Source organism: Phyllobates terribilis, unplaced genomic scaffold, assembly GCF_046119375.1.
Source record: "Phyllobates terribilis strain yellow unplaced genomic scaffold, ASM4611937v1 Scaffold_11__3_contigs__length_659146591, whole genome shotgun sequence".
In the NCBI taxonomy this organism is placed as follows: domain Eukaryota; kingdom Metazoa; phylum Chordata; class Amphibia; order Anura; family Dendrobatidae; genus Phyllobates; species Phyllobates terribilis.
The window spans coordinates 506,733,731-506,758,506 of NW_027362771.1; the positions used below are offsets into that span (position 1 = coordinate 506,733,731).

Here is a 24,776-nt window from a genome sequence, read left to right on the forward strand (position 1 = left end):
TCATCAACCTCACCTATGCTGTCTTGTTATATACATATGTTTTTACACTCTTTTATGTATATTTGTATAATTAAAGTTATTAATTTACATCACCTGTGAAAAAGTTTTTTCTTCTGTTGGGGTTATACAGTAGACCCAAATTGGGTGAAGGCAAATTGGATTCAAATGTAATTTTAAAAGTCTAATGCCGTAAGTCCCACAAATTCACTGCTGTTGGTTTAAGACGCTTCATAAAAATCAGTGAAGCTTAATGAGATCTTGGTGTGAAAGCACAACACTTAATCTAGAGTGCCTATAAAGTGCGGCAGGACTTTCTCCAGACGAGCAGACGTGATGCAGCACACATTGCCGCCCACGCTGCTGATTAAAGACTTCCACTAGACGCTATCCATGTCTGGTGTCAGGTATCCCTCACCTTTGTATGCATTTGTCAGTCAGGCCTCATGTATTATGGATGATGTATATACACTGTATGCACAATTGTTAAGCCATTTGTATTTTTGATTAATTTTATCATTGAACAACTACAGTGCTGTCGATGGATCAAAAAGAATAACAAACCTGAATATTTAAGAAAGTAAAAGTGAGGTTTTGTCTTAGGAGAATATTTATGTGTGCAGAATAATGGGGCAACTATTAGTGTGCAGAATTATGGGGCAATTAAATGGAAAACATACACTTTCCCATCGCAACTGTTTATTTTCATGTTATAGTAATAATAACCAAACAACTCAAAATGTACAAAAATATATTTCTGACATTTTGATAAAAAATATCAGTGACCAATATAGCCGCCCTTCTTTTCAATAACAGTCGTAAGCCTTCCATCAATGGAGTCTGTCAGTTTCTTGACAATCAACTTTTTCGGCAGCACCAACCACAGCCTCCCAGACACTGTTCAGAACGGTAACTATTTTTCTGGCCTGGAGTATGTATAACGCATACATCACCGCCGTTCCCAGCTCAGAAACTGGCAAATCCTTGCAGCGTACAGTGTACGCGCTGGGGAGATTCATAAGTCTGCAGTCACACAGAGTGACTGCAGACTTATCAATTTAGACCAGACAACCCCATTACGTATGGACTTTTAGTGAGATCTAATACCAGACACCGTCATTACGAAACCTACAGACCTATGCCTAGTAAACAATCAGGGGGGCTTGGTCCCTTTCATCAGGGGGGTGCCAGATGTATGATATTACTGACTTAGTCTAAGGATAGACTATTAATATTGTAAGTCTTTGAAAAGTCTTTTTATGTGGGATTGAACATAACATAATCAGCCTCCTACTGGATTTCTGCCAGCACTTGGCACCAAGATTGAATGTTCAGGGTGCGGCCTAAACAAGTAAGAAATATATTTCTGTTGCACTCCACCTAGACATTATCACGTTCTTATATTGTACAGAACATGTTCAGGTAGGTAAGAGAGGGAGTACACAGAAGAAGGTGATCCAAAGGTCCCAGTGTATACTGTGTGCAGCCAAGCAGAGCTGGAACACAATGACCTGGTTCACTCCGACATATTCTGCATTGTGCTCTCAACTTCATTGTTCTAAATGATTTCAGCACCGCCAGGGAAAGACACCACAATATGCTTAAATAGGTATTCTAGTGCATAAAAATAATCACCTATCCACTGGATATGGGAATGTCACCGATTGCCACCGGGGACTTATATTCTCCAAATTGAATGGAGCAGCTGGTGGCAATGCGTCCTGACACTGCATACATTGTCAAAAGGAGTGATGACGACAGCAGTGCTCGGTTATCTTTGCCAGTACCATAAGCTGTGAAAAGTGCAGTAGGGTGCATGTGTGGCACCCCAGGGGTCCGGTTGCCACAGTGGCTTTGCCTCCCTCAAAAGAGGTAATGCCATGCCGGGAAGCAAGCAGGGGCCCTTTTAGTCAGGTACACTACACATGCAACACTTTCCTGGCTCCAGACCAGCAAGGGGAGTCCCCTCCCCTTGGCAACTGGATCTGGAGGCGGGGTTAGTTAGTCTTAGTGTGAGGAATTGAGTTTAGGACATCGAGGAGAGAGGAGCTAGGGACTAGAGCTGAGGAAGCTCGTCCTAGCTGATCAACACAGAGAACCGGACACCGGAGTCCGAGGCTGTGGGGCACTGAAGGTGGCGTAGTCGGACATTAAAAGCCTATACATATAAATTCCCCTTGGATTGACCGCCCTGGGCCACGGACCGGGTCACCGCCACAGTGACTACAACCCCCAGCATCTACCGGCCCGGCACCGGGTACCCCACGGCCCAGGGGGCGCGTCAACTTTGGCGTAGTCGGCAGGATTTCGTGCCCGTTGCAACCGGGTACTGTGCGCCTTAAAGAACTGTGTCGCATACCGTGGTGAAGTTTCGCGCCAATTGCCGCTGTTTCCCGCCAATTGCCGCTGTTTCCCGCCATTGTCCGCCATTTCCGGGTCGCCGCGCGGGAAGAAGAGGGGCGTAACCGCTGGAAGCGCGCGAAGCCCAAGCCCCGCCTCACGCACTGACGCAGCGCCAGGTCCTGGAAGGAGCCCCAGTGAGCATTTACGTCAGACGCGTGCGACTCCAGGTCCTGAAGGAGACCGTCGCCGGCGGAACCGCAGCCTACGGGAAGCAAGGTGAAAGAAGGTAGGCCACGGTTCACTAGGGGAGAGGAAGACGCCCAACATGGAGGAAAGTTCAGCCGCAGGCGCGGCCGCTGCCACCGTAATGCCGTTGTCGATGCCGTATATACCGGGAGCGGCGTGGCTGCCCCAGTACTCAGGAGAGTCGCACACCCTGAGTGACTTTGAAGAAAGACTGCGCAGCTTGTTTAAAGTGTACCCCCTGTCTGAGGAGCAGAAAGTAAGCATCCTCATAGGTCAGCTAATCGGTGCAGCCCAGAGAGAAGTGAAGTCCTGGCCAGGCAGAGACAATGGCACTGTGAAAGAAATACTGGCCCGATTAAAAGACACCTTTGACACCCGCACTGCAGCTGAAATAAAAATGAAGTTTTACGGGTGCAAACAAAGGGTGCAGGACAGTGTACGGGACTATGCTTTAAACCTGCAGGAGGCGCTGTGGGCCATCAAACAGGTAGACCCTGGCAGTGTGCAAGATGAGAACAAATTGCTAACTGAATAGTTTATTGAGGGGCTCCTGTCCAGCGCTCACAGGACACAGCTGCGCATTATGGCTCTGCAAAACCCTGATCTGGACTTTGCACAATTTAAAGACAGAGCCATCCGGGTGCTGCGAGAATCAACACCAGGAGGCGCTGCATCCCACCGGCGCCCAGCTATCACCTACCACCAGGAGGTGGCATCCTTTTCCCCAGCACCTGTGGGGGCTGACGTGTAGACTCTAGACAATGACCCGTCTGCAGACCTGCGCCTTCAGGTCCAGGAGCTGACTAAAAGTGTAGCTGCACTGGCCAAAACGGTGCAGTCCATGCAAGTGTCCCCCAAGGAAAAGATCCAGCTGGCTTCCAGTCCAGAGGACGTCCCGTGGCTACGACAGAGAAGGATTCCACCTACCAGAGGGAGGAACAGCGACCGCTACGACCAGGACGGACAACCCATCTGCTGCCGCTGTCACAAACTGTTCATCTACGAAGGAAAGCTGTGTCAAAGAAGCATCAATTCCCGGACACATGAACTGGTCTGGCAGGTGGTAGTCCCGAGGCGGGATGCGTCGATGGTCTTAGAAGCGTACCACGATGGAGCAGGACACTTCGGGTGGAAGAAGTTGGAAGTCCTGCTACGTGAGCGATTCTACTGGGCTGGCATGAGAAAAGCAATCGAGAGATGGTGTCGAGAATGCGGACCATGCAACCTGAGACGAAAAGACTGTGACAGCCAGAGGGCTACCCTGCAGCCCATCATCACCAAACAGCCACTCGAACTGGTAGCCTTGGACCACGTGAAGCTAGCCCCAAGCAGGTCAGGCTATGTCTACGCTCTCACCATCGTAGACCACTACTCCCGGTTCCTGGTAGTAGTGCCAGTGAAAGACCAGACGGCTCAGACGGCAGCCAAGGCATTTCAACAGCACTTCTGTCGCCCGCACGGTTACCCTGACCGTGTGCTTACTGATCAAGGTCCAGCCTTCGAAGCGGAGGTGTTCCAGGAATTCTGCAACCTGTATGGCTGCAAGAAAATCAGGACAACGCCGTATCACCCCCAAACCAACGGGTTGTGTGAGAAGATCAACCAGGTGGTGATAGACCTGTTGAAGACGTTGCCCCTTGAAGAACGCAGCCTGTGGCCAGAGAAGTTGCCAGATCTGGTGGATCTATATAATCACATCCCGGTGAACTCCACCAATTGTACACCCGCTTACCTGATGAGGGCAAGACCTGGTAAGCTGCTCATCGACTTGGACATGGGAGTCCTAATACCAGAGACGACTTCACCAGATGCGGATTGGGATACCGAGCGGCAGCAGCAATACCGCAAAGTGCAAGAGTGTGTTGAAAGAAGTTTGTCCCAAGCAAGACAGAAGCAAGGGAAAACTTATAATCAGCTCGCACCTGCGGTCCCCTTGTTACCTGCAGAACAAGTCCTTAAGAGAAAGACGACTCCACAAACTAGATGACCAGCAAAGGGAGAGAGCTTGTAGGGAACCAACCCCTTTGCAGGTACTATACCCTAATCCTTGGATTTTTATATACACTTGTATCTTTATATACACTACTACCTTTTCCTTGGAAGCACTAAGACTTATCACTTTGTTTATGCTAATCCTATTACTTGCTTACCTTATTAATTGTTTATGTGCTCATATTAGTTATGATCATCTTCTATATGCACTAGCACTTTATATAGCTAATGGTATTCAACTATTGTTATTTTCTAGTACCTGTACTCTTATTGTTTATGACAATTACTTGCAAGGGGATATATCTTTACCCAAAAATTGGATTCAGTGCAATTATTGCACGGTTGAGCGAGCTATTATGTAGGGAACTCAAGGGTTCCTGCTTTTTTATCAATTTTTTTATTCTTGGTAATTTTTTATCTATATATCTAAATAAAAATTATACTTTTAAGCCATGAGTTTTATGTTTTCCTGTTGAAGCTGCACTTATTTTGTGGCAGTTTTCGTGTCTCTAGTGTAGCATTGGGAAATTATACTTTGACCGTTGTGGTATAAACTAGATGACCAGTGGGAGGTAGAGCCGTACTCCATCCTACCCTCGAGTTACGATAACACCAAAGTGTGCCTCATCAGCAAAGATGGAGGGGAAACGTCAGCGGCAGTCTCAAGAGATCACTTGAAGATATGTCCTGAACAGTTAAAACACACAGAAGAGGATCAAGATAACCCTCAGCCCAGAGAAGAAGTGGAGGAAGTGGTCCAAACAGTAGTCGGAGAATTTCCCCGGTCGTGGACACAGGTGAACAATGCAATTGTCGTGCCAGTCATTACCTTTCTCCAAACAGCCCCTCAGGAAGCTGCAGAAGTCCCAGAAGAGTTGGAAGAACAGTTGGCCCCAGAGACAGAAGCCTCATCATCAGCAGACCAGGAGAATCTACCCTCTGCTAGTAGTGAACCTGTCGTACCTATGGTGAGCCAAAGAGTTCGTAGGAAATTGCCCAACCTACCAGTACTACCTCAGACTACCCGTAGTGTAGTTCACACTGAACTCACCACACCAGGGATAGACACAAGGGACCAGGGTAGAGCTGTGACAAATAGTGTACTACGTAGATCCACCAGAAGTACAAGAGGTCAGCTCCCTGCTCGTTGGAGAAATTAAAATGTAAAGTTTAAAGTATAAGAGTATTGAAGTGTATGCTGTATATAGTTACCCATAAGGGTATGCCAGAGACATTACCAGTTTGACAAAATTTTAAATGTGTTTATCCAGTTACCCGGTAAGGGTATAAAGACTTGTAGGTTATGCAAGGTGAATAACCCAAGAACTTTCAATTGTAAATAGTTGCACTTGTTAAAGTGCCCCTTATTGGCGCTATATTAAAAGACCACTGAACAAAAACCCGTTTGGCGTGGCCGAAGACGTGGTCCAACACCTGGATCATCTATGCCCTGCAGCCACGCCCAGGGCCTACGTTGAGGGTTTTCGGACGGGTCCCTCAAATTGTACCTTGCTCAGTGGAATGGACACCTGGTTGCAGATTGTGCTGTAACTTATTAAAGACTGTAATGTTTATAATTTTCTAATGTAAATTGTTATTGTTATTTGTTACTTTTGAAAAAAATATTCTCAGTCCCTGAGTACTGAAATTAACTAGGGGGGAATGTGGCACCCCAGGGGTCCGGTTGCCACAGTGGCTTTGCCTCCCTCAAAAGAGGTAATGCCATGCCGGGAAGCAAGCAGGGGCCCTTTAAGTCAGGTACACTACACATGCAACACTTTCCTGGCTCCAGACCAGCAAGGGGAGTCCCCTCCCCTTGGCAACTGGATCTGGAGGCGGGGTTAGTTAGTCTTAGTGTGAGGAGTCGAGTTTAGGACATCGAGGAGAGAGGAGCTAGGGACTGGAGCTGAGGAAGCTCGTCCTAGCTGATCAACACAGAGAACCGGACACCGGAGTCCGAGGCTGTGGGGCACTGAAGGCCCAGCAGCAGATACCGTAGGGCAGTAGATTGCAGGTCTCCTGGCCCCATCAGACGCCCGGAGGCTCAACAGCATAGAGGGACCTGCACCGCCACGGAGGAGAGACGCATGCACAAGGCCCGAGCTGCCAGCCATGCGGGTGAGCACAGCATGTTACACTCAGGGACGTGGGCTACAACGCAGCTACAAGCAGTAAAGCCAAAGAGTATAGTGAGAAGGGCAGACCTACAACTCCACCTGGCAAGGAGGACTCTATGTTTGCTTCCAGGCTGACCGGACTCTTACTTCTAGCCAGTACTCCAGTCCATGCTTGCCTAATTGATAACTGTGAGTAAAGACCCTGGGACTGCACTATATTGACTCTGTGGTTATTACTGACACCCTGCACAACCACCATCATCCACATACACTGTCCTGAAGCTAACTCTTCCTGTGGGGAGTTATACCACCTTTGCTGCCAAAACCACCAGCTTCAGAGGACTGTTCCGCAGCGGCGGCCTCCATTAGCCGCATTCCACAGGTGGCGTAGTCGGACATTAAAAGCCTATACATATAAATTCCCCTTGGATTGACCGCCCTGGGCCACGGACCGGGTCACCGTCACAGTGACTACAACCCCCAGCATCTACCGGCCCGGCACTGGGTACCCCACGGCCCAGGGGGCGAGTCACATGCCCAACTAGTCTCCTCTTCAAAGCAGATCTGTCACCAGATTTTTTAAATATAAACTGCATACATTATTAAATAGATCTCATAGATTTGAATCTGATGTACTTACTGGAATGAGAGGTCATGAGTTATCTGAGATATCTGCAGGATCTCCCGGCTGATCCCTAACAAACCACATATGGATTTCATGGGGGGGGATCCCCTGCTCAGCTCTCAGCCCTTTACCGTTTATCGCTATTGTAGACTCACTGCAGACATGCTTTACATTTCTGAAAACCAAACTTTCAATTTTCCTGAGGGGCAAATGACTGTCAACCTCTGTTGGGTTGGGTCCATCATTGGTATTGCATTAATTTGCCCTTCGGGAAAATTGAATCTTTGGTTGTCATATTGGCTATTAAGGGGTTATTTCTATTCATTGGTGGAGAAATTTTGTGGGTCGGTATACTTTACGTTTCTGCCTAATCCTTTTAATGCAATAGCCGATGACATTAACATCACAAGTAGCTGCTCAAAGGTGAAAGGATAATGGCAGTAAACCTTTGTGTAAGCGTAGGCACAGGAACAGCCACTGGGCATGCAGGATACTGTAGGATGGGTACACGGACAATGAAGTTTCACAGCATCATAGCAACAGTGATATACAGCTTTAACCTGAGACGCCAGTCACTCCTCGGCTTTTACAGCCACACACTTGTAAGCTTCCCTGCTTACCTAGGTATGGGAACAATCTCATACACCACCTATCACCAATCCATAGTATTGTGGATATATGTTGTGGATACAATTGTCATCTGATTTCTGGTATCCCAGTTGCTGAGACTCCACTGATCCCAAGAAACGGGGGCTTAAATTCCCATGTGTTACTAAAGCATTACTGAGCATGTGTAACCACTGATACATAGAATTTATAGAGTTTATGGGGAAGTGGTTGCACATGCTCATTACAGCTTCATTCACAAAGTGGACTTTGGATGGCCTATTTGTGTTGTCAGTTGAGGTCTCAGCAGCCAGACCCACAGAAATCATACATTTATGATTTATCCTATGGATATATTAATGGCACAACCCCTTGAAAGGTCAGTTGGCAGCACAACTGTCTTTCCTTTTAGCTCCCTTCCTCAGGCCTGATCTTCTACTGTCCAGAGTGGACGTACACAATATTAGTCACAGCTCCTCATGTCTATCTCCTCTGTGGTCACTTTTTCTGACCTGCTGGAATTTCTTAAATGTCATTAGAGGAAATTTTTCTAAAGGGACTACACACAAGATCGCACTTATGAATATGTGGCTGCTTTGTGGCCTTTTGCTGTTGGTTGAGTCTTCTCTACATTGGAACTGTATTGTTGGCCTACAAGAGGGTGAGAAATTGGCCGGTCTTGAGTGGTAAAACTCAGCACCACAATGGGAGCCCACCTTGATTTGTATTGACTCCATATTTAACCCCAAATGAAGTCATTCTTTGCCGCAAATTCAGAGGCTGTTACTGTCACAGGTGTTTCAGATGTGACAGACAGTCGCCCTGCAGTTGGTCGCAGAAGATCTCTTTGTTTTGGCATTACAGACACCATTTTAGATCTGTCTCACTCTAGGACCCAGCGGCTACCTCCCACCTCCTAATTGACACCCAGGCCTGGTTGTTTAAATACTTTATGTTTGCTACAGGGAGGTGCTGGTGATATTCACATGTTCCCTTGTGAAGGCTTGGAGCTATTGCAGTCTGCTTACTTCCTCTTTGGTGCTTTGAGGATGTCTGTGTTATCTCTCTGAAATCGGCTCAAGCTAAGTTACTTTCCCTCATGTTTGCCTCCCTTGTGGTCTTTACTTGTTAGTGGGGACTGACTAGTGCTCACCCCTCCCTTCCCTATCCAGGGCCAAGCTCTAGGGAAATACAGGGTTTAGGTTCCTGTGCGGCGATTGGTGAGGAATTAATATAGGGACGATAGGGGAGACAGGGTGATATTAGATCAGCCTAGGAGCTCTCCACTGCCCCTTTCCCTAGTGTCTAGGCTCCCTTCCCTTCTTTCCCTCGTTTTGCACTTAGTCTTTCCCACACCTTGCATGACATTATCACCGACCATGCACATTTAGAAAAAAAAAACAGACACTTGGGTTTATTTGTGTATTTTTTTTCCCTTCTCCCTTGGTATGGGTTCAGTTGTAGAGCTCGCAGAGTGGCTGTGCGGTCTGTTGCTGGAGGTGAATGAGATCCGCTGTGAGGTTCAGCAACAGCATCAGCGGCTACAGGTCGGGGGTCTCTGCAGGTAGGCCTGTCCAGCCTGAACCCAAGGTTGCCCACCCAGACAGGTTTTCAGGGGGTAAGGACATGTTTTTTGTGTTCAAGGAGGCCTGCAAACTGTACTTTAAACTTCGTCCTTACTCCTCCAGAAGTGAGGAGCAATGAGTGGGAATTGTGATCTCTCTATTGCAGGGCGATTCGCAATCCTGGGCTTTTTGTTTTACCGTAAGATTCGGTTTGTCTCCAGTCTATGGAGGAGTTTTTTGGGACCTTGGCCCTCATCTATAATGACCCTGACCGAGTCGCCTTGGCTGAGTCTAGGCTATGTCGCCTTCAGTAGGGGAATCGGTCAGTGGAGATGTACAGTTCTGAATTTCGTATATGAGCAACGGATTCTAAATGGAATGACTCAGCTCTTAGAAGCCAATTTTGTCAGGGCCTTACTGAAAGGTTGAAAGAAACTTTGGCAGTATATGAAACCCCTGAGTCTTTGGAGGGTGCCATGTCGTTGGCTTTATGTATTGATAGCCGCCTTCGGGATAGACAGGTAAGACTACCTTCTCTGGGGCATTCTTGTCGGGGTTATGTACCTTTGCTGGGGAAGCGGTCTGGCGGTGAACCAGTACTGGGGGAGGTGGAGGAAACCATGCAGTTAGGGGGTGCCTCTGCATCATACATTTCCCGGGAGATTCGCAAGAAAAAAGGCACATTTTTTTTGTGAGAAAAAGGGATATTGATTGGGGCCTGTACTTAGATTTCTAAGCAAAAATAAATTTGATTAACCCTTGGTAGTCTGGAGTTGGATAAGCAAGGGGTGCATTTATCGCCGACCTGCAGTTCCCTGTTTGTCCTGACAGCAGAGGTGGTGGTAGAGAGTAAAATCGAGAAAATTTCTGTGTTCGTTGACAGTGGAGTCAGAGTCAGCATGTTGATGCTGAGTTTGTGAAAATTCATGGTCTTGCTTGCTGTATTTTAGCTAAGCCTATTCCCATCCTTGCCATCGACTCAGCGCCACTTGCACAGAAAGCATTAACTCAGATTGTACATAATGTAAAACTGAGCGTGGGGTCGTTTCATTGTGAAATAATCCTTTGCTATGTCCTGGATGGTCTTCCCACCCCAATTGGTGTGGGTCTTCCCTGGTTGGTGAAACATAATCCGTTGGTGGATTGGCGAGATCATTGAATGGGGAGATTACTGCCATGAGAACAGTTTAGATATTTCCCTTGCTACAGTCTCTACGGAAATATTACCTGCTTTTCTGTTTGGTTTTGAGGACGTTTTATCCGAGAGGGGGTGCCAGGATTTGCCTCCTCATCGTGCATATGACTGTCCTATTAACCTGACCCCCGGAGCTAAACTACCGAAGTCCAGACTGTATAATCTTTCTGGCCCTGAGAGACAAGCCATGAAGGAGGACTCCTCAGGGGAGGAGTCCTGAGGAGATAATTTGCATATTCCCACTGCATTTTGGGGTAAGTGAAGAGTCTCCGCGAGCTCAAAGAACACTGGATTTTGGCTGTTGGAGCTGAAAAGAGGACATCGGTAAACCAGGGGAGGAGTCCTGAGGAGATAATTTGCATATTCCCACTGCATTTTGGGGTAAGTGAAGAGTCTCCGCGAGCTCAAAGAACACTGGATTTTGGCTGTTGGAGCTGAAAAGAGGACATCGGTAAACCAGGGGAGGAGTCCTGAGGAGATAATTTGCATATTTCCACTGCATTTTGGGGTAAGTGAAGAGTCTCCGCGAGCTCAAAGAACACTGGATTTTGGCTGTTGGAGCTGAAAAGAGGACATCGGTAAACCATGGGAGGAGTCCTGGTTAGATAATTTGCATATTCCCACTGCATTTTGGGGTAAGTGAAGAGTCTCCGCGAGCTCAAAGAACACTGGATTTTGGCTGTTGGAGCTGAAAAGAGGACATCGGTAAACCGCGAGCCTATTGGCGAGCGCATTTTTAAGCTTTTTTTTTAAGCTTTTTTCACTGTTTTCAGAACATTAACAATAAGAACATGGAAGAGTCCAGGAGCCATTTGGTGAGCTGCATATCCTGCTACATGTTCACAGACTTGCCAGTGGAAAAGCCAAACTTCACATGCCAGAAATGCAAGCTTGTGTCCCTGTTGGAGGAAAAGTTGCGAAATCTAGAAGAGAGGTTAACTACCTTGAAAATCATTAAGGAAGGTGAAGAGTTCTTAGACAGAGCAGAATTATCTCTTCATGATTCAGAAAGAGAAGAAATTCGAACTGCACCTGACGAAACAGAGGAATGGAAGCATGTGACCCACAGAAGCAGGAGGATCGAGAGGCAGTCATCACCCATACTGCTCAGGAACCAGTACCAGGCTCTCACGCAGGAGAACCATGAAGAAATACAGCAAAATAAGACTTTGCCAGCAATGAATAACCTTGTAAGCCCTCAGAATCCTCCTGGATGGAGAAAGAAGAATGTTGTGAAGAAAAAACGGAGAGTGGTGGTCATGGGGGATTCCCTGTTAAGAGGAACAGAGGCCGCTATCTGCAGACCAGACATAACCTCAAGAGAAATGTGCTGTCTTCCAGGAGCAAAAATTAAAGATGTGTCTGACAGGATATCAAGACTCTTCAGACCTACAGATCACTACCCATTCCTGCTAATACATGTGGGGACAAATGACACCGCAAGAAAGGACCTGGAAACCATCTGCAGTGACTTTGAAGACTTAGGCAAGAAAGTGAAAGAATTGGGAGCGCAGGTGGTCTTCTCATCCATCCTCCCAGTGGATGGCCATGGAACAATGAGGTGGAATAAGATTCTACAGGTGAATAACTGGCTACGTCGATGGTGCCGTCAACAAGGATTTGGATTTCTGGATCACGGAATGAATTACCTATACGATGGACTACTTGCTAGAGATGGGGTGCACCTTACGAAGACTGGAAAACATGTATTTGGAAGTCGCCTTGCTACACTCATCAGAAGAGCTTTAAACTAGAACAATGTGGGAAGGGAAGCAAAAGGCCAGAAAAAGCCATACAGCTGACAAATACTATTGAGATCTCTGCTACTGGAAGTGGAAAAGAAGAACAAAGACAAAACAATTTAAATAATAAAAATATGGGAGGAAGAGAAACCAATCACAAACTAAAATGTTTTTATACAAATGCACAAAGCATGGGCAACAAACAAGGAGAATTGGAACTACTAATGCAGGAAAAGGAATATGATGTCATTGGAATCACTGAAACTTGGTGGGACGATACACATGATTGGAATAAAAGGCTAAAAGGATACAACTTATTTGCAAGAAACAGACTTGATAAACGAGGAGGAGGTGTTGCATTGTATGTTAGAAAAGCGTATATCTGCACAGAGATTGAAGCTTCAGAGACTGGGAGTTCTGTGGAAACTGTTTGGGTAAGAATACAAGGAGAGAACAACGGAAAGGACACCATTGTAGGCATTTACTACAGGCCACCTGGGCAAGCTGAAGATATGGATGAACTCTATGTATCAAATGACCAAGTTCTCCAAAAAATATGACGTAGTGGTCATGGGAGATTTCAACTATCCAGACATTTGTTGGGAATCTCTCTCAAGTAAAACTAACAGGTCAAGCAAATTCTTATCCTCTCTTGCTGACAACTTTATCTTCCAAAAGGTAGGGGAGAAAACAAGGGGATCTGCTACTTTGGATCTAATCCTTATAAACAGGGAGGAAATGGTTGAGGAGGTAAAGGTGGCTGGGACCCTAGGAGGCAGCGATCATGCTATTATAGAATTTTAAAGAACACCAATCATAGATGGGTAGTATAAATCACACCATGTGTGTAGATATAGGTATGATATGTACCTTTTATTAATTACTACCCTATATGGACTAAATGCGACTCCATCGCCAAATATAGAACTACCAGAGAAAAAAGCGAAGACCGAATCAACAATTCTGTAGCAAAAAATGGTCAATATTTATTATGATACAAAGATCAGACATATACAAAGGTCAGTACAATATTATAAAAAAGGACAATAAAATCAATAACAGCCCTCTCCACATGTGACTCCACACAGGGACCCATAATATAGGTAATCCATAGCAGATCTAGATCCTATGTATTTACTTTTATTATATCATATCCGCTGTATATATAACACGTATAAGCATTGAAATGGATACTATATATGCTGATTACCCTCACTGCTGTGTAGTAGAAACCAATCGAAGTCATTTACCATATCACCCTCCTATTATCTACTATTATTGTCATGTGCGGTGCACTAGATGAATAGAGGGAACATAGGAGTCCCCATTGAATGGGGCGTCTCTCTCGACATGTGCCTCCCCATTATGGACCCCTAACAGTGTTATTGCCCCCTGGTGATTACATTTGGATACTGGAGAGTTGCGGTAATCATTCATGATATAATCATGATATAATAAAAGTAAATACATAGGATCTAGGTCTGCTATGGATTACCTATATTATGGGTCCCTGTGTGGAGTCACATGTGGAGAGGGCTGTTATTGATTTTATTGTCCTTTTTTATAATATTGTACTGACCTTTGTATATGTCTGATCTTTGTATCATAATAAATATTGACCATTTTTTGCTACAGAATTGTTGATTCGGTCTTCGCTTTTTTCTCTGGTAGTATTATAGAATTTTGGATAACTAGAGGAGGAAGACATGTGAAGACTCAGACTTCAAGGTTAGATTTTAGAAAGGCAGATTTTAAGAGACTCAGAAAGAGAATAGGAGGGATCCAATGGCTGGATGTCCTTAAGGACAAAAATGTCCAGGAAGGATGGGAAATTTTTAAAAATGAGATTCTCAAAGCACAGTCGTTAACAATCCCGAAAAGTAGGAAGAATGGGAAGCATTTAAGGAAACCAGGATGGATGAACACAGAACTTAAACACATGCTAAAAAGAAAGAAAGAAATGTTTATTAAATGGAAAGAGGGAGGCATATCTAAAGAAGATTATAATGCAGTCTGCAGATCCTGCAGGGCACGTATCAGGTTAGCTAAAGCTGACAATGAATTAAGGCTTGCAAGAGATGTCAAAAGCAATAAAAAAGGATTTTGGGGGTATGTCAAAAGTAAAAGAAAAGTCAAAGATGCTATAGGATTTTTACAGGATGAAAATGGAGAAATGGTAAGAGAGGATGTTGAGAAGGCCGAACTTTTTAATTCCTATTTTGCATCTGTTTTCTCTCAGAAAGAAAATGTAACATCAACTGATCTTCATTGTCCTTTTAAAGGAATAGAGGAATCCAAGTTATCTGTAAACAGAAAGATTGTGAGGGAATATTTAGCTAACATAAATGAGTTCAAGTCTCCAGGTCCAGATGAATTACACCCCAGAGTACTGAAGGAGATCGTAGAAGAAATTTTAGAACCACTCTCCATAATCTTTGAAAATTCTTGGAGAACAGGAGAAGTCCCAGAAGACTGGAGAAGAGCAAATGTTGTTCCTATCTTCAAAAAGGGGAAGAAGGTGGACCCAGGGAACTATAGGCCGGTGAGTCTGACTTCTATACCAGGAAAGATCTTTGAACAAATTATTAAACAACATGTATGTAAGTACATGGATAAGAATGAAGTGATTAACCAGAGTCAGCATGGGTTTGTAACTAACAAGTCATGTCAGACTAACTTAATTTCCTTCTATGACAGAATCACTGACTGGGTGGATCAGGGAAATGCTGTAGATATAGTATATCTTGACTTCAGCAAAGCATTTGACAAAGTATCTCACACCATCCTTATTGAAAAAATGACCAAGTATGCAATGGACCAGGCAACTGTTAGGTGGATTCATAACTGGCTTAGTGATCGGACTCAAAGGGTGGTTGTAAATGGCTTCACATCCAGCTGGATGAATGTCTCAAGTGGGGTACCACAGGGCTCCGTCCTGGGACCTGTATTGTTCAACATCTTTATCAATGATTTAGATGAAGGAATTGAGGGTAAACTGATTAAATTTGCTGATGACACAAAGCTAGGAGGGATAGCTAATACTAGAGAAGAGAGAGAGAGGATTCAAAAAGACCTAAATAAACTGGAGCAGTGGGCAGCAACCAACAGAATGGTTTTTAACAGGGAAAAATGCAAAGTACTACATCTGGGTAATAAAAATGAAAAAAGCATATACAGAATGGGAGGAATAGAGCTAAGCAACAGTACATGTGAAAAAGACTTAGGTATACTAATAGATCATAGACTGAACATGAGTCAACAGTGTGATGCAGCAGCAAAAAAGGCAAATACAATTCTGGGATGTATTAACAGAAGCATACAGTCTAGATCACGTGAAGTCATTATCGGTCTTTACTCCTCTTTGGTCAGACCTCATCTGGAATACTGTGTACAGTTTTGGGCACCACATTTTAAAAAAGACATAGACAAACTGGAGCAAGTTCAGAGAAGAGCGACCAGAATGGTGACTGGTCTGCAAACCATGTCCTATGAGGAACGGTTGCAGGATTTGGGAATGTTTAGCTTGCAAAAAAGAAGACTGAGAGGAGACTTAATAGCTGTCTACAAATATGTCAAGGGCTGTCACATTGTAGAAGGATCATCTTTATTCTCATTTGCACAAGGAAAGACTAGAAGCAATGGGATGAAACTAAATGGGAGGAGACACAGATTAGATATTAGAAAAAACTTTTTGACAGTTAGGGTGATTAATGAGTGGAACAGGCTGCCACGAGAGGTGGTGAGTTCCCCTTCAATGGACGTCTTCAAACAGAGGCTGGACAGACATCTGTCTGAGATGATCTAGTGTATCCTGCTTTGAGCAGGGGGTTGGACCAGATGACCCAGGAGGTCCCTTCCAACTCTACCATTCTATGATTCTATGATTCTATGATTCTATGATTTAATTGCGGAAAGACTGGAGAAGGGACACATCAGGCCCTCATCTTTGCCCATGGCGGCAGGGTACTTTTTCGTGAAGAAAAAAGATGGCAGCCTACGTCCCTGTTTAGATTTACGGGAATTAAATCAAATTACCATCAGAGATCTGTACCCTCTTCCTCTGATTCCAGATTTGTTCAGCCAGGTTGTGGGAGCTAAGTTATTCTCCACGTTGGATTTAAGGGGAGCCTACAATCTGGTTAGAATCAGAGAAAGGGATGAATGGAAAACAGTGCTCAATACCCATGAAGGGCATTTCGAGAGTCTGGTTATGCCTTTCGGTTTGACCAATGCACCAGCGGTGTTCCAGCATTTCATACATTATATTTTCCATCATTTGGTGGGGAAGTTTGTTGTGGTCTATCTGGACGATATTTTAGTTTACTCATCTGATTTTGAGGCACATCGGGGGCATGTTAAACAGGCGCTCCAAATATTAAGGGATAACAAACTATATGCCAAACTAGTAAAATGTGTTTTCGCCATTCAGGAGGTGCAGTTTTTGGGGTACTTGTTGACATCTTCAGGTTTTCGGATGGATCTGGAGAAGATCCGTGCAGTCCTTGATTGGGACCATCCCGAGAACCTGAAGGCTCTACAACGTTTTCTGGGCTTTACTAATTTTTACAGGAAATTCATCTAAAATTACTCAGTAATCTTGAAACCCCTTACTGACATGACTAGGAAGGGGCCTGATTTTTCCAAATGGTCGGATGCCTCCCTCCAGGCTTTTTCTTCCTTAAAAAATTGTTTTGCCACTGCAGCTATACTCAGTCAACCAGATGTTTCCCAACACTTCATTGTGGAAGTTGATGAGTCGGATGTGGGGGATAGAGCTGTGTTGTCTCAGGGTCCTTCCCCAGGTAAATGGGGTCCTTGCGCTTTCTTTTCTAAAAAATGGTCTTCGGCTGAGAGAAATTATGACGTGGGTAATAGGGAACTTTTGGCGATCAAACTGGAGTTCGAAGGATGGTGACATTGGTTGGAGGGAGCTGTCCATCCTATTACTGTTATTACTGACCATAAGAACCTGTCATATCTCCAAACAGCTAAACGTCTCAACCCTAGGCAAGCCAGATGGTCCCTGTTTTTTACTAGGTTTAATTTTGTTGTCACTTTTCATCCGGGGTCAAAAATGTCAAGGCTGATGTTTTGTCCCGGAGCTTCCCTGGTGGCGGTGACCATGAGAACCCCGCCCAGATATTGCACAAGGGGGTGGTCATTTCGGCATTGTATCTTGAACTGGAGGGTGAGGTGTTGGAGACTCAGGGGGACGCCCCTGCCTCCTGCCCTTCAGGAAGGTTATTTGTACCATCTAGTTTGCTCCGCAAAGTAATTAAAGAACATCATAACTCTGTGCTTGCTGGTCATGCAGGTGGTAAGGCAACCGCGGACCTCCTCTCTCGTCGTTTTTGGTGGCCGGGGTTGCATCGGGATGTGATTGAACACGTATCTGATTGTAGTATTTAAGCACGTTCTAAGGTTTCCTATACTTGTCCGTCTGGTACTCTTCGTCCGCTAGCTATTCCTAGCAGGCCATGGACACACTTGTCCATGGATTTTATGACTGACATACCGGTTTCTGCAGGCAAAACGATGGTTTTAGTGGTTGTACATTGGTTCAGTAAAATGGTTCACTTCGTCGCATTACCTGCAATTCCACATACAAAGACACTTGCTCATGTTTTTATAAATGAGATTGTGAAGCTTCACGGGGTTCCCGCCAATGTGGTGTCAGATAGGGGGACCCAGTTTGTCTCCAGGTTCTGGAAAGCATTCTGTTCTCGACTGGCGGTGCAGCTGTCCTTTTCCACCCTCAGTCAAATGGACAGACCGAGCGCGTCAATCAGAATTTGGAGACCTACCTCAGGTGTTTCGCCTCCGAAAATCAGAAGGATTGGGCATCCTACTTACCGCTGGCAGAATATGCCATTAATAATCATCGTCAAGAATCCACTGGCAGGTCACCGTTCTTTGGTGCATATGGTTACCATCCACAATTTGGTACCTTTAGTGTGGGAGGAGCTTTGAGAGTTCCTGAGGAGGAACGTTTTGCTTCATCGCTCTCCTCTGTGTGACGGGGGGTTCTGAGTAATTTAAAGATCATGGGAGACAGGTATAAATGTATGGCTGACAGAAAACGCTTGCCAGGTCCGGACCTGAATGTGAATGACTTTGTGTGGTTGTCTACCAGGAATATCAAGTTGAAAGTTCCTTCTTGGAAGCTGGGACCTAGGTTTATTGGTCTCTATAAAATAACGGCCGTCATTAACCGAGCAGCGTTTCGTCTTGAGCTTCCTCAGGCCCTTAAGGTCCACAATGTTTTCCACAGGTCATCACCCCTACCGCCGCCCCCAATAATGGTTAATGATAATCTGGAGTAGATTGTAGATTATCGTCTCTAACGTCGCTCCCTACAATACTTGGTGCACTGGAAGGGTTATGGGCCATGGACCAGAGGAGAGGATGTGGGTTTCAGCATCAGAGGTGAACGCTCCCAGATTGGTTTGTTCATTCCACACCTCTTATCCTGAGAAACCTGGTCCTAAGTGTCTGGAGGACACTCATGGGGAGGGGGGGGGGGAGTACTGTCATGGGTGTGTCAGACATAACAGACAGTTGCCTTGCAGTTGGTTGAAGAAGATCTCTTCGTTTGGCATTACAGACACCTTTTTAGATCTCATACAATAAGAAAGCACAGCAGCACACTGTGAGGGCCAATACAAATGCAGACACTGAGAACATAAGTGCTAAACTGCATTATTGCTAAATAAAGTGTACTTACCAAAAATGAAGGCTCTTAGCGCATAAATTGGCCAATTCATGTATGCCCATCAACCACGACAAGGTAACCTCCGCATGATGGGTAACTAACCTCCTAAACATGCCTCTCTTGGGCTATAAGCCTACAATATAAATGGGCAAACTTGCCTCTCTTGGACTAGAAGCCTACAAATTTAAGTGGGCAGGTAGAAACCAACACTAATTAAAAGCACCCTTGGGCTAATGGGTGGAGTGCAGAGTCAGAAAAGGAGGCAGTCAAAATCTGCACCTTTGCACCTTTTTAGATCTGTCTCACTCTAGAACCCAACGGCTACCTCCCTACTGCTAATTGACACCCAGACCTGGGTGTTTAAATACTTTCTGTTTGCTACGGGGAGGTGCCGGTGATATTCACATGTTCCCTTGTGAAAGCTTGGAGCTATTGCAGTCTGCTTACTTCCTCTTTGGTGCTAGGAGGACGTGTGGTGTAATCTCTCTGAAGTCAGCTCAAGTTAAGTTACTTTCCCCGTGTTTGTCTCCCTTGTCTTTAGTTGTTAGTGGGGACTGACTAGAGCTCATCCCCCCCTTCCCTATCCAGGGCCAAGCTCTCGGGAAATACAGGGTTTAGGTTCCTATGTGGCGATTGGTGAGGAACCAATATAGGGACGATAGGGGAGATAGGGTGATATCAGATCAGCCTAAGAGGTCTCCATTCCCCCTTTCCCTAGTGTCTGGGCTTCCTTCCCCTCTTCCCTTTGTGTTGTACTTAGTCTTTCCCACACCTTGCGTGACATTTACTATGTTATAAATTGGGACCATTAAAGGAGCCTCTTATATGTTGGTGATCTAATATGACACTTAACACCAGGATAGTTCATCTGGTCCTGTATAAGCCTATTGTAATATATTAGACATTACCAGCCTTATGAATATGGAGGTCAGACATTACATAGGAAAGCTGTCCCAACTAGAAAGTTCTATGAAGATAATAAGCTAATGGCGCTCTGAAACAATCTGCATGTTTAGCTAAAGCAAGAATCGATGTACTGTATATAGGTCACACGGTCAACAGAACTACAGCACTGAAGGAAATCCAAACATGTAAACCTGGTGACAAAACGTCTATAGAAACATTGAATGGCTTATACATCATACTGTATAAACATGGATCTCGTGCATAAAGTCCACCATGGATCAAACGATTAGAGTAAAAATGTGCTGACTAGAATAATCCATAACCTTTGACCTTGGAATTCTTGGAAAATCATTGTCCCATTCTCTCGTGAAAGATGTATCCATAAGCCGCCCTACAATAAATACTCTCTATTCAATGTGCTGTGTGATTCCTGTATATATTGGATATTACATTCAGTTGTTCTATGAGACCATGCTTATCCACGACCGTCTTTGTTACAAATAGTCACGCACAGCCCGCCACCGAAATAGATGTTACCGCCTCCTCAATGGAGCCTGCTCGTATTGTTCTCTCTCATAGCACTCAACGTTTCCTGTGCATGTTGTAGGCAGTAACATCTGAACTACTTTATATTTATCAAACTATCCCATCCCATGATCATTTATGCACTTTATGAACCAAATTGTCTGTTTTGTTTGCAGAACAAAATAGTGGGATAGTGCATAGTAATGGCAGCTTGCATCTCATGCACTTCTAGGGTCAAGTCATACAACAAGTTTGTTTTATATGCTTTGTTGTGCTTTTGTCTTCTCACATACTTTTAATATGGTTAAAGGGAATTTGTCACCAGTTTTTTTCTACCTCATCTGATAACAGCATAATGTAGAAAAATAGACCCTGATTCCAGTGATGTATCATTTAAATTACTGGATGCAGCTGTTGTGATACAATCAGAATGTCCCGTGGGCGAATTGCACGGGCGGCAAGCACTGCCCTACTCACTGCGGTCACCGTTCTGCTCTCCTCAGTCGCAGGCAGTCTTGCTGAGCTGCCTCTTTTTAGCATTTCCAACACTGCTGCATCCTCCTGTTGCTGGTAAGTCTCCATCTGGCTATAGGGAGGTGTGGCACCCCAGGGGTCTGGTTACCACAGTAATAGAAATATTACGTCTGAGAGCAAGTGGGAGATTTCTCTGGTCAGGAGCCCTAAGCATGCAACACCACCCGCCCAGACCTGGGAGGGGAGGAATCTGCCCTTAAAAACTGGGTCTGGGGCGGGATTAGGTCAGTCAGAGCCTGGAGACAGTTCCAGACACAGGGAAAGTGTCAGCAAGGAGCTCTGTACGAGCAGGAGCGAGTGCCAGGGGCTGGAAGCTAGATAGCTCGCCCTGGCTGAAGACATTAAGACCAGACACGGAGTCCGAGGCTGTGGGGACATCCAGGTCCAGCAGCAGAATCCAACCGGCAGGGGATTCCATGTCCTCTGGCCAGAGAAGCCCGGAGGCACGGTCACAAGCAAGGGACCAGCACCGCCATCGTGAAGCGGAGGCTAATAGAAGGCCCCAAGTCGCCGGCCGTATGGGTGAGCACCACACGGTATACTCAGGGACGTGGGCTACTTCTACCCGCACACAGCAAGGTAGCCAGGAAAGAGTACAGATAGACGGGGAGGCCTACAACTCCACCTGGCCAGGGGAGATCCTGCTAGCTCTCAGACTGACCAGGCCTCTACTGCTAGCCAGTACTCCCGGGAGGGTCTGCTTTATAACATCAGTAAAGACCCTGAACTGCACTGCACGACTCTGAGTTATTCCTGCTGCGCTCGTGCACCATCACTCCCATCATCCACACTAACTGCCCTGAGGCTATACTCCTCCCGTGGGTAGTCATCCCGTTCTTAGCTGCACACACACAACACCGGCCTCAGCGGTCTGCCTTGCAGCGGCGGTCCCCACTGACCGCAATCCAAGGGTGGCGTAATCGGACTATTATCTCACTAATAAGACTGCCACTGAATTGACCACCCTGGGCACGGACCGGGTCAGCGCCACGGAGACTACAACCCCCAGCGATCCGGCTCCGGGTATTCCCTGCACAACACAGGCCCTGGGGGCGCGTCAGAGGCATGGCCTTTTACTACAGGCATTTAACCCCATTTGTCCTGCAGAGGTGAGATTCTTTGGCCTATCCCCAAGCAGAAGGGGGTTATTAGGCAGCTCCTCCCACCAGTCCTCCCCTGATCTAGGTGCTAATACAGTTCCTGTCTAGTTTCCTGCAAGGTGCCTTCTCGTATTATCTCTCCTCTATTCTGACCTGGCTTGCCTACTCTAGTATCCTGACCGCTCAGCTCTTGACCTCGGCTACTTGTATTGAACCTGTGCTGCCTGCCCTGACCTCATATTGTCTCACCACGTTTTTACCTCTGTCCACCTGTACCTCGTACCCGTTTCTCTGACCCTTAGGTCAACTGCTGCAGACCCAGGGACTGTCCTGGAGTGGTACCTGGTAACTACCGATGGCCAAGCCTAACCTCACTATTAGAGGCTCTAGAGAACACCAGGTAGTCACTTAGTTACGCCCCTCCAGGGTAAACCCAGCCTGTGGCGCAGTGGGTACACACCCACGAGCATTACACAGGGTTTTTAGATGTAGCATGAAGCAGAGCTCAGAAAGCTGCACTTGTCTACACCACAGCTTTCTGTGTACATTGCCTATTGACAGTAACCTGCTAATCAGTAATAGGGCATTGTCAGACCAGGGCTCACGCAGGTACCAGTCTGGACAGTGATAATCTCCTGCTCATAAATACTCATTGTATTGAAGCTACAGCACACAGCCTAATAAGTGAAATATCAATGAGATCAGTGTCTCAGCCCTTACTCCATGCTGTACTTGAATTACATAGCAAAAAACTGCTGACAGATTCCTTTTAAAGGGGATGTTTACTTTAGAAAAGCATATTCCGGTGTCTGCTCTGTTTAACAATGAAGGTCCAACTTATTCCCATTTTATGAAGCCTTATAAAGCCCTTTAATTGTTTTCCTATGACATTTTGCCAAAATGAATATAACTGGTTTAAACAAAGAAAAAAAATCCTTCAGATGCCTCGATGTGCTTAATTTTATGTCACCAAATATGTTTCCATCACTGACATATCGTAATTATCACTCTAAGGCCACGGCCCCACTATCAGTATTTGGTCAGTATTTTTTTTCAGGAGTGGGAGCCAAAACCAGGAGTGTGTGATAAATGCAGAATTGGTGACTAGTGATGGGCGAGTACTAAAATGCTCGGGTACTTGTTGCTTGGGTTGAGCACATTGGAATACTCAGATGCTCGACCCGAGCAACGAGCCCAATGTAAGTCTATGGGAAACTCGAGCATTTTTCAGGCGGCTCCCTCTGGCGGTCTGCAGAGGGTCTAAAAATTGCCCAAATAGATGGGAACAGTGCTCAAATTACATGGGAACAGCATGGGGAAGACCCCTGGAAGCATTTCTGACTCCCAGGTCACTGCTGTCAGCAACGTAGTCAGAGTATTATGCCACTTTTACGGACTCACAATAAAACATACAAAAACTAAACCAAAATGGATTTTTCTGGGAAATATGTTAAGGAACATCTTTTCCAGGGTAATGACTTGTATATAAGGCAAAATAAAATAACCAAAAACAAAAATATTCCTCCACACCTTGGGCTATGTTCACACGTAGTGTTTTTGATGCCTTTTTGTACTTTTGCATTGCTTTCAACCAAGACAAATGCATTCACCAGGAAATGTCATTTTAACATTTTACAACCTTATCTGGCCATGTGGCGTGTGACACATCATCAGACACATGCATACAGTGCTGAAAAGACATGGGAACAGCATGGGGAAGACCTCTGGAAGCGTCTCTGACTCCCAGGTCACTGCCTAAAATGTGCCCATCATAAGTGATCCTTGGCGCATGCGAAGATGCCTCCCACCATGCACCTCTCGTTGCAGAATTGCAACAATCACCGTCCACGTCCTTGTCCCAGTGCAGCATTCAGTTGTCCCTACCACATTCCTTGGAATGCAAGCGCAAGTATGCAGCCAGCCACCCACCAACCCACAGGCTGCAATACTATACTGCCAAATTTTTGACAGCTGCTTGCACTTGAAATGTGGCCTTTTAGGCTCGTGGAGGAGGAAGCTGTCCACAATCTTATGGCGGCGGCGACCGGGTATCCATACTCGGTCCTCAGCCGCCACTATTTGAAAGAAGAAAGATCCTATTGTTTTGGGGTTTTTTACGTTATTTTTTAAGACAAATGCATTCACCGGGAAATGTAATTTTAACATTTTACAACCTTATCTGGCAATGTGGTGTGTGACACATCATCAGACAAATCCTGTTTTAGTTATGATGGAGGGACTCTGAATGTCATAAAGCCTATTTTTATAGGGCCATCAGGCGGCCCTTACTATTCTTAAAAGGCCAGCAGTTGGCCCTCGCTATTGTTAGAGAGCCATCAGCCGGCTATGCTTTGTTGTTCCCATTATTAACAAGTGGGTCTCCTATACTGTTATTGCGTATGCAGTGACTGCAAGGGCAGCCAAAAATTTGGACGCAACCCAATACCCCTTTGAAGAGACATAGAGGAGGTTCTCAGTAAAAAAAATATTCCCATTATAAAGGAGCAGGTCTCCTATAGTGGTAATGCCCATGCTGTGACTGCAAGGGCAGCCAAAATTTGGGAAACACGC

General features: G+C 45.5%; 1 long non-coding RNA gene across 1 annotated transcript in view; it reads left to right on the forward strand.

Annotated features, from left to right (window-relative positions):
- The first annotated feature begins 280 nt into the window (after nt 1-280).
- Nucleotides 281-24,776, forward strand: part of LOC141165259 (uncharacterized) — a 61,173-nt gene continuing 36,677 nt past the window's right edge. Inside the window, exon 1 of the long non-coding RNA XR_012251121.1 lies at nt 281-404. This is a non-coding gene — a long non-coding RNA (uncharacterized lncRNA). The remainder of the gene's footprint in view (nt 405-24,776) is intronic.